General features: G+C 36.0%; 2 long non-coding RNA genes across 2 annotated transcripts; one reads left to right on the top strand and one right to left on the bottom strand.

The window, feature by feature from the left end:
* Nucleotides 1–4,824: 4,824 nt before the first annotated feature.
* LOC149632467 (uncharacterized) lies at nt 4,825–6,321 on the top strand. Its single transcript, XR_016373900.1, has 4 exons — nt 4,825–5,044; nt 5,105–5,402; nt 5,466–5,561; nt 5,642–6,321. It is a non-coding gene; the product is annotated as an uncharacterized LOC149632467 (long non-coding RNA).
* Nucleotides 6,322–6,724: 403 nt separating this feature from the next.
* Nucleotides 6,725–7,129, bottom strand: LOC149632466 (uncharacterized). The gene is made up of 2 exons (XR_016373901.1): nt 7,024–7,129; nt 6,725–6,830 (listed from the first exon to the last, which is right to left on the bottom strand). It is a non-coding gene; the product is annotated as an uncharacterized LOC149632466 (long non-coding RNA).
* Nucleotides 7,130–8,516: the final 1,387 nt, after the last annotated feature.

Genomic DNA, 8,516 nt, shown 5'->3' with positions numbered 1-8,516 from the left:
GTTTACCTATAAGTAAAAAAACAGATTGGGATAAATTCTTTTGTTATGAACCATGTTCGACCCCCCTTCTCCCCCCTTAATGTCATATAACACACACCTGGGTGGTCAAAAGGGGATTTTGTAAACTATAGAGAGTCATTTCACTTCCGAACTCTGAAGAGAAAGGTTGGTGACAAGGCTAGTAAGAAATCACGTGTTTCCTCCGATGCACCTTACGTAATATGTAATTCTTGTTTTGGTAAAAATGTCCCTTAAAATGTGTGCTAAATAGAAAACATAAGAGACAGTCTAGCCATATTCGTGTATACTTTACTCGGAAATGTTAAGATCGGTAAGTTTTTTAGCATAATAAGTAATATTCCGGTATATTTCATTCATCTGACCACATCTCTTTCGGTATGGCCGAAAATGTTGATGAAAACCTCAAAAAACTAGGGTATGCCCCCATGCCACGTACGGGTCATCTACACTGCCCTCATTGTGCTGGGACTTTAAAAGACGTGCCTGACTGCGGCCAATTAAATTATTTCTGCACATCACGTGACTGTGCGCACTTCAGACGTTGTGTTTTAGTTCAATCTAAAAACCTTATCCGTATGTCGCCCCATAAAGAGCGAAGACATCTTCTAGACGAGCGAAACTTTTGTACACTGTGCGGTGAGTTTAAATACCAGATTAAGGACTTGTGCCCGTGTTACAAATGGACAGATGATTCACCAGAGATTTATATCAGGTTCGACAGTGACTTTCGAGATGAAATAGAATTGTGGAAGCATCATAGTTAAAACAAATCAACTTTTGCTTCATAAAAAAGGGTATGTTTCACTTTGCATCATAACAATGTTTGTATTTTAGTCGATATTCATGTGTACTTTAGTATTATTCGTATTAAATTCAGTATTAGTTTATAATAAGCCACTTGTGCATGGTAAAGTTTGTGTTTTTAGGTAGTTAATGTGTATTTTAGCCAGTATTCAACTATAACTTTTGCATTTATTTTATATAAATCCCTTGTAGTTTAGTATTATTATTCGTATGAAATTCAGTATTAGTTTCTAATAAGCCACTTGTGCATGGTAAAATTGGTGTTATTTTAGGTAGTATTATATAAATGCCAGTATTTTAATCAATATCCATGTGTATTTTAGTAGTAGTAGTCAGCTATAACCTTTGCATGTATTTTATATAAATCACGTGTAATTTAGTAATGTTTGTATTACGTTCAGCATTAGTATATAATAAGGCACTTGTGCATGGTAAAAAGGTGTTTTTTAGGTAGTATTATATAAATGCCAGTATTTTAATCAATATTCATGGGTATTTTAGTAGTATTCGAATGAAAAAAACGGTAGTAATATTTCTATGAAAAATCAGATTTTCGTGCTCATTAAATGTTCTAAACCTAATACAAACTCTGATTCTTCCGCCTGTACAACTAAAATAACTTAGCATAAGCCTATCTTTTTCAGGATCTACCATAGAATAACCTAGCATAAACCTATGTTTCAAGATATACTATAGCATAAGCCAAAGATTAAGACACGTGACGTCATTAAAACTCGTCTGGACGTGTTTACCTATAAATAAAAAGCCGATGGGGGGTAAATTCCATTCGTTAAGCTTTAGCCACGCCCCCTTTTAAGGTCCTAAACCACCTGGTATGTAGCCAATAAAGGACAATAAAAAAGATAAGCATCAGTCAATATACCCTTAGGCTAATTATCAACCCCGCACTCTCAAGAAAACCGAGCAAATGCACTCGTTAGACTATGGGCATGAATGTTATGCCGTTTTCGGGGTGAATGGATACGAGCCAAGCCTACTTTTGACAAAAAAGGATGGAACCATTATGAGTGTCCAAAAGGGAATTTTGAAAACTACAGAGAGTCATTTCACTTCCGAACTCTGGAGAGAAAGGTTGTTGACAAGGTTTGTAAGAAATCATGTGATACGGTATATGTAATTCTTGTTTTGGTAAAAATGTCCCTTAAAATGTGTGCAAAATAGAAAATATACGAAACAGTCAAGCTATATTCGAGAATACTTTTGTTAGGATCAGAATTTTATGATATTTTATAGTAATATTGGTTCATTCTAACTAATTACCAGCTACCAAGTTTTTCTTCTTTTTTGATACTAAAATGTACTATTGTTCTAAACCTGTATTTCGATTACTAACCAATACATAACATGAGTACACCTAGAACCGCATCGTAGCTTAATTTGTACCCTTTTTCAATGTAAACCATACCTCAATTAAAACTAGTTCTTTAGTATAACATAAGCATACATGGAGATACCTTAAAATCATACACAGAATAACATTACGGGAAGGTTGGGTGCAGAAATTACCTACAGAACCTATAGGATTACCAAGAAATTATCCCCTAAATGTACACAATATCCAAAAGATACACCAAAATAATAACACTATGGACACTGAATGCCTTCAACACCAGTAAATTACGTGACGTCATACCAATACACGAAAAAAACCACCTATAAATTCAAATTTCCCGCACACCATCACGTGACGTCATCAATTCCACCCAACACCCACCCCCTCAGGCATGATACCCACTTGGCAAATAGTAATAATCAACCAGATCACCCACCACCACCAGGGGGTATGCCAATGGTTATGCCCCCCCACCCCTCAAGCACGGCACAACCTAGAGGAAAGACATAGATAGAAAAGGGGGGCACCAAATGGGGGGGGGGTAAACGCCTAGGGCTCCATATATGCCGCCTTTATACGGACATCTTGTCCGTATACTGGCAGCTATACTCTCTGACGATAGCTACCGAACGAGAACGAAACACACGAGGAGCGCGATAGGAAACGGGAAAATTGTTATCTATTTAATTAGCACATAAATAAAAAGAAAATAAGTATAAAAACCCCAAACATACAAATTCATAAGTATCTGACCCCACAGATTAAGAGGTACTCCACCCCACATCACCCCGACATGTTAGTGATAAAACTAAACGATAAAACCTCGCGGATTCTCTCAAGTCTCTATGGCTCGGTGGTAGAATGTCTTACTACTGCGTCAGCGACCCGGTTTCGAATCCCGGCTGTGAGCAAAAAACATTTTAATTAAAATGAAATCTCTAACCAAGCTCAGTTACCCCTATGGGTGGGTTGAGGTACTATCGAATTCCTTTTAAGCTAAAATCTAACGATAACGAAGCGACAACCCCGGCCACTACTACAACGACGGCTCGGGTCAAACTAAGAGCCTCATCGTATACTACGATGTCGCTAAAAATAATATTTTATATTAAGAGTTTTTGCTTTCAATACTTCAATGAAAAATTACTAGCAGTTACTAGAAGTATAAGGATAAAAGAGCCTCTCAGCATATACTAGTTTCAAAAGACAAGCCGTGATATTATTTTGGAAAAACCTCCAAACATTGTACTAAGTAGTATAATTGTTCGTGATTGTGTTAACGAATGTATTGAGGCGAGAGGATATCAAAAATAACATTTATTGACACTTGAAATTAACACATTGGAATATTTTCACTTTAAAATTAACTGAATCGAACGAAATATGTACTTGTAGACTAGCTTCTTGATCGCGACTGAAAATGTTCATTTTTTCGCCAGGGAATATTGCCCGAGTCATTTAATAGCCCCCGTGTAAGCTAGTACCAGGAGGGTTTCTTAAGCCTCTGTTTGGCGTGGATATTTGGGTGTACCTCGTATGAGCAGTTCCCGGTAGAGCAGTTCTCGAAATAGCAACCGCGATTCCAAAAAACAGCGGTGTTTTTCAAAACTGCTGTTTTAGAAATAGCGGCTGCTATTTTGGGATATTGCAGTGTTTGTGTTAAGTTTATCGCATTTCTTAACAATGCAGTTGTATTCTTTGGTTTCAAAAACTATCTTTTTCTGTGATAATTTAATCAGTAATGTGACCTACTAACGGAACGTGTTTATGAATATTTTTTAAGTAAACTTAAATAATGTACTATTGTTCCGGCTGTATCAGTTTACAATTCTCGTACCAGTATAGAAAAATAATTCGGGAAAGGACATTTTATTTCAGAAGTAGATAATTGTAAACAGTTATATTTTGGAAAAGGCATATTATAATTCGAGAAAGGCTATTATATTTTTGAAGTAGATAATTGAAAACAGTAACTTTTGGGAAAAGGCATATTATAATTCGAGAAAGGTTATTTTATTTTGGAAGTAGATAATTGTAAACAGTAATTTTTTTGAAAAACAATATTATTATTTGGGAAGTCAATGAAGATAAACAATATTTTAGAAAAGGCGCAACATTGTTACACTATTTCCATAATATTATAGGGCTGATAGGGAGCAAGGCGTCATTGGAGATAAGAGGGGAGGAGGAACAATTACTATTACTACCGCAACTGGCCTCGCGGTAGGACCAACATTCTGTGTGCTAGAACCTGTTCCCAAAAGAGACTTTTTTCCGCGGCTAACGCTCTTCTCCTTTCATTTTCGCGTTTTCTAAATTCGGGATCTGGGGCCGTATTCTGCAGAAAAAGTATGCTCCTCCTCCAGACTTAAGCTCGCTGATTGGTCGGTCAGGATCGAACTTAGGGCTTTTCATTGGCGGTGGCGGTTTTGGGGCAAAACTCACTTAAGACTTGTGAGAGGTTGAAATTTTCGAGCAGACGACATTGACACGTGTCAAAATATACACCAAATTCAAAGTAGTAATTTTAGAATTCGGCAAACCGTTCAGTATCATGAATCGGTTAATTTACCGGTTTTTTTTTGCATTCTTTTTCCACCGGAACTTAGCATACTACACTTCGTCGTTGCTAATGGCGGTAATGGCAGGTAATGGACTATATTGTTCTTGGTGTTGTTGTCTTTAGAAAGAAAAACAACTAAATTATTGTTTTAAATACTGTTAGTTTACAAAATATAAGGGTTTGCGTTGTTATAATTTAAAAAATATGCCTTGGTTTTGTGGGAAAATGAAGTCGAACTCTGCCCGAAGTCGAAAAGGATTTACACCGAGGCTTATGACGAAGAAAGTCCTCTGTAGACTGTAGTAAGTAGTAAAGAAAGATTTTATTGTTTCTGTTATTTACTTATTGTGTGGTTCTGTTAGATAAGTTTCAAGCAACAGAGACACGCTAGTAAATGATTGGAACATGAAATGGGGCACCATCCCATAGCGAAGGTATTTCGTCATTGACCAAGATAATTGTGTTTTTATTCAAATATGATTGCCTAATCCTTATGGGTCATGAAAGCCTGATTCGTTATACTTATAATAAATATTCCATGACTGTCACAGCCATCTTCCCTTGCACTTGGCAACCGTACCTATTTTATAACCAAATCACCAACAGCGAAAGCAATTCTTGTACCTTTTATAAAGCAACTATTGCATTAATGTTCAACTGGTAAATAATGTTGCACACATGTCTAACAAATAGAAATATTCGTATGCTTTTCTTTTATTATAGATTTGTGCTAATGACGTGTTTGACATGAACCCGAATGGGAACTATTTTTGACCTCTATAGTAGGAATTTCTCTTCATTTTCTTCTGTTACTAACAGGTTTATTTTAGCAAATTAAAGACAGCAATACAGGGACAATGTACTTTAGTAACTTCATTCACTGTCAAAACACCACACAGCAGAGGAAGGATAACTGGATAAAACATCAGGGAACACAGATAGGTTAAATGATGTCAATGAGGAAGATTGTTGGTTGGAAGAGATCAAGAAGATAGTGACCATCTTGAAAGGCGATATATGAATGAAGACTGCGTCGACAATGGAGAGCGGTAAAACTGGAGGCGGAACCAGTTACGTCCATGAACTCCTAAAATTTACCTTTATTCCCAGTTTTGAACTTGACATTTGTCTGTATGCCATAAATTGTTAGCTATCTTATATTCAAATTCGGATATTCTCCAGCAATGTATGTAAATATGTAGTTGGTAATTGTCCAACTTTTATGGAACTGTTGGAGAAATAATAATGAAACACAAGAATATGTTGACTCCCTATTTCCTACCCATTCAAATGTTACAGTTTTATTATCTTAGTTAATTGCGTGGCATCTTCCCTTAAATACATAGTTGTGCTCGAAACATTAAAGACAGATCACTTAGATAAAAACATAACCATAAAAACACCAATAGGCTTACTAGTTCCTATAGTGGCACATTTTTTAATTGACTCTTCGTTAAATGATGCAGAGGACATAACACATTTTACTACGTTTAATTGTGATTTAACAATAAAGGGGTAGTAGCGAATAAATCAATAATTAAAGTTCAAATTGAAACACGTAGGTTTTTAGAATAGAATATGCAAAATGAAGGTCATTTTAAATATCTTGCTGTTTCAGTAATGCTTCGTGACTTGAAATGTGCAATTGGAAATACAAATATGGCGAATCTTCTTTTAAAACTGCAACAAAGATGATCGATAAAAGCCTTTTTTCCTTATTATATAGGATTTTAGGTTTGATACATAATTTCAATTGGTCCTATATTAATACAATCTTATAATGATAATTGATAAACAACAATGCTCAAGAACATATGCACATGAATGCCAGTCCTCCTTCATTCTAATACCATTCCAACAGACGTATACATTTGCCTAAATCAGATAATAATACCATTGATGTGCATTTAGTGGCCGTCTAATAAAATGGTCTTATAGATATTGAAAATAAGAAACTAATTTACATCAAGAATCCTATGTGATAAAGTCAAAATAAACTCAGTTTTATTTAAATAATGTTGCTAAACTGTTTTTAGTAACAGCTCATCATTCAGTCTCGACATTGGTTCCTCTCCGTTACTTATTTTCCTATAATTTATTCTTTATTACCATAATAATAATTAGTTAAGTTTGATTTGTTTATCTTATACAAACCTTTAAAGAGCCTACCTCATATTTGTATATACTTGTTGGTAGTTTATACTTGCAACAACTATGCCAGCCTTTTCTTTAAAGGGATACCTTAGAGTAAAGCATGCTCAACTAATAAAAGTGTTAATACCTTAATATGCAAGTTGATTACAACACTTCAATGTTGGCAGATATCCTTAGAGGAATTGCCCACCCTAGATAATTCTCCATTGCCATTGCCAGTGTCAATGATAGAAATGTCAATGCCACAAATCTATAATAAAAGAATAGCATATGAATATTTCTATTTGTTAGACATGAGTGCAACCAGAAGTTAATGACTTCTTATCCTGGGAAGTATTGGACACTAAGGCTTTATATAGTATCCATCTCTGCTAGTCAAAATTGCCTATGGTATTCGTAAAAGAGGGTCGAAAGTTTCCTCCCCACTAGGAAAACGATCTAGTCTATTGAAAAAATCCCATGCCGAGAGGCTACGGCTCTCAAACTGTGGGGCGTGTTCAAAACTTCTTCAGCGCCAATCGTTGAAAAGCCGTCTGTCTAGAACTCTTAAAACCCATAAAAATCCGTGGGTCTAGGACCCTACTCTAGTTTGAGCCGTTTCTGATTCGTTACCTCAAACCACAGGACACACCTTAAAGTTTCGTTAGTTGCCCGCTGCTGGCGCGCAAATCAGCCTGCCAGCTCAAAATGAGGGAAACGCCGTAGGTGGCGCGGTGATCGGACCTAATAAGAAGTTGGCTAACAGAGATGGTTCCTGATATGGTTGAGTCCAATACTTCCCAGGATAAGAAGTCATAAACTTCTGGTGCAACACTATTTACCAGTTGAACATTAATGCAATAGTTGCTTTATAAAAGGTAGAAGAATTGCTTTCGCTGTCGGTGATTTGATTAGTACGGTTCATGGTGCCAAATGCCAGGGAAGATGGCTGTGACAGTCATGGAATATATATTATAAGTTTAACGAATCAGGCTTTCATGACCCATAAGGATTAGGCAATCATATTTGTATAAAAACACAATTATCTTGGTTATGGCCAATGAATGACGAAATACCTTCGCTATGGGATGTTGCCTCATTTCATGTTCCAATCATTTACTAGCGTGCCTCTCTTGCTTGAAACTTATCTTACAGAACCAAACGATAAGTAAATAACAGAAACAATAAAATCTTTCTTTACTACTTACTACAGTCTACAGAGCACTTTCTTCGTCATAAGCCTCGGTGTAAATCCTTTTCGACTTCGGGGAAGTTCGGGCATAGTTCGACTTCATTTTCCCACAAAAGAAAGGCATATTTTTTAAATTATAACAACGCAAACCCTTATATTTTGTAAACTAACAGTATTTAAAACAATAATTTATTGTCTTTCTTTCTAAAGTCAACATTACCAAGAACAATATTGTCCATTACCTGCCATTACCGCCATTAGCAACGACGAAGTGTAGTCTGCTAAGTTCCGTTGGAAAAAGAAAGCAAAAAAACCGGTCAATTAACCGATTCATGATGCTGAACGGTTTGCCGAGTTCTAAAATTACTACTTTGAATTTCGTGTATATTTTGACACGTTTCAATGTCGTCTGCTCGAAAATTTCAACCTATCACAAGTCTTAAGTGAGT

The sequence above is a fragment of the Phalangium opilio genome, unplaced genomic scaffold (assembly GCF_054372755.1).
Source record: "Phalangium opilio isolate 3A_F unplaced genomic scaffold, DU_Popi_V2 ptg000100l_1, whole genome shotgun sequence".
NCBI lineage: Eukaryota > Metazoa > Arthropoda > Arachnida > Opiliones > Phalangiidae > Phalangium > Phalangium opilio.
This window is presented reverse-complemented; position numbering and strand designations above follow the sequence as displayed.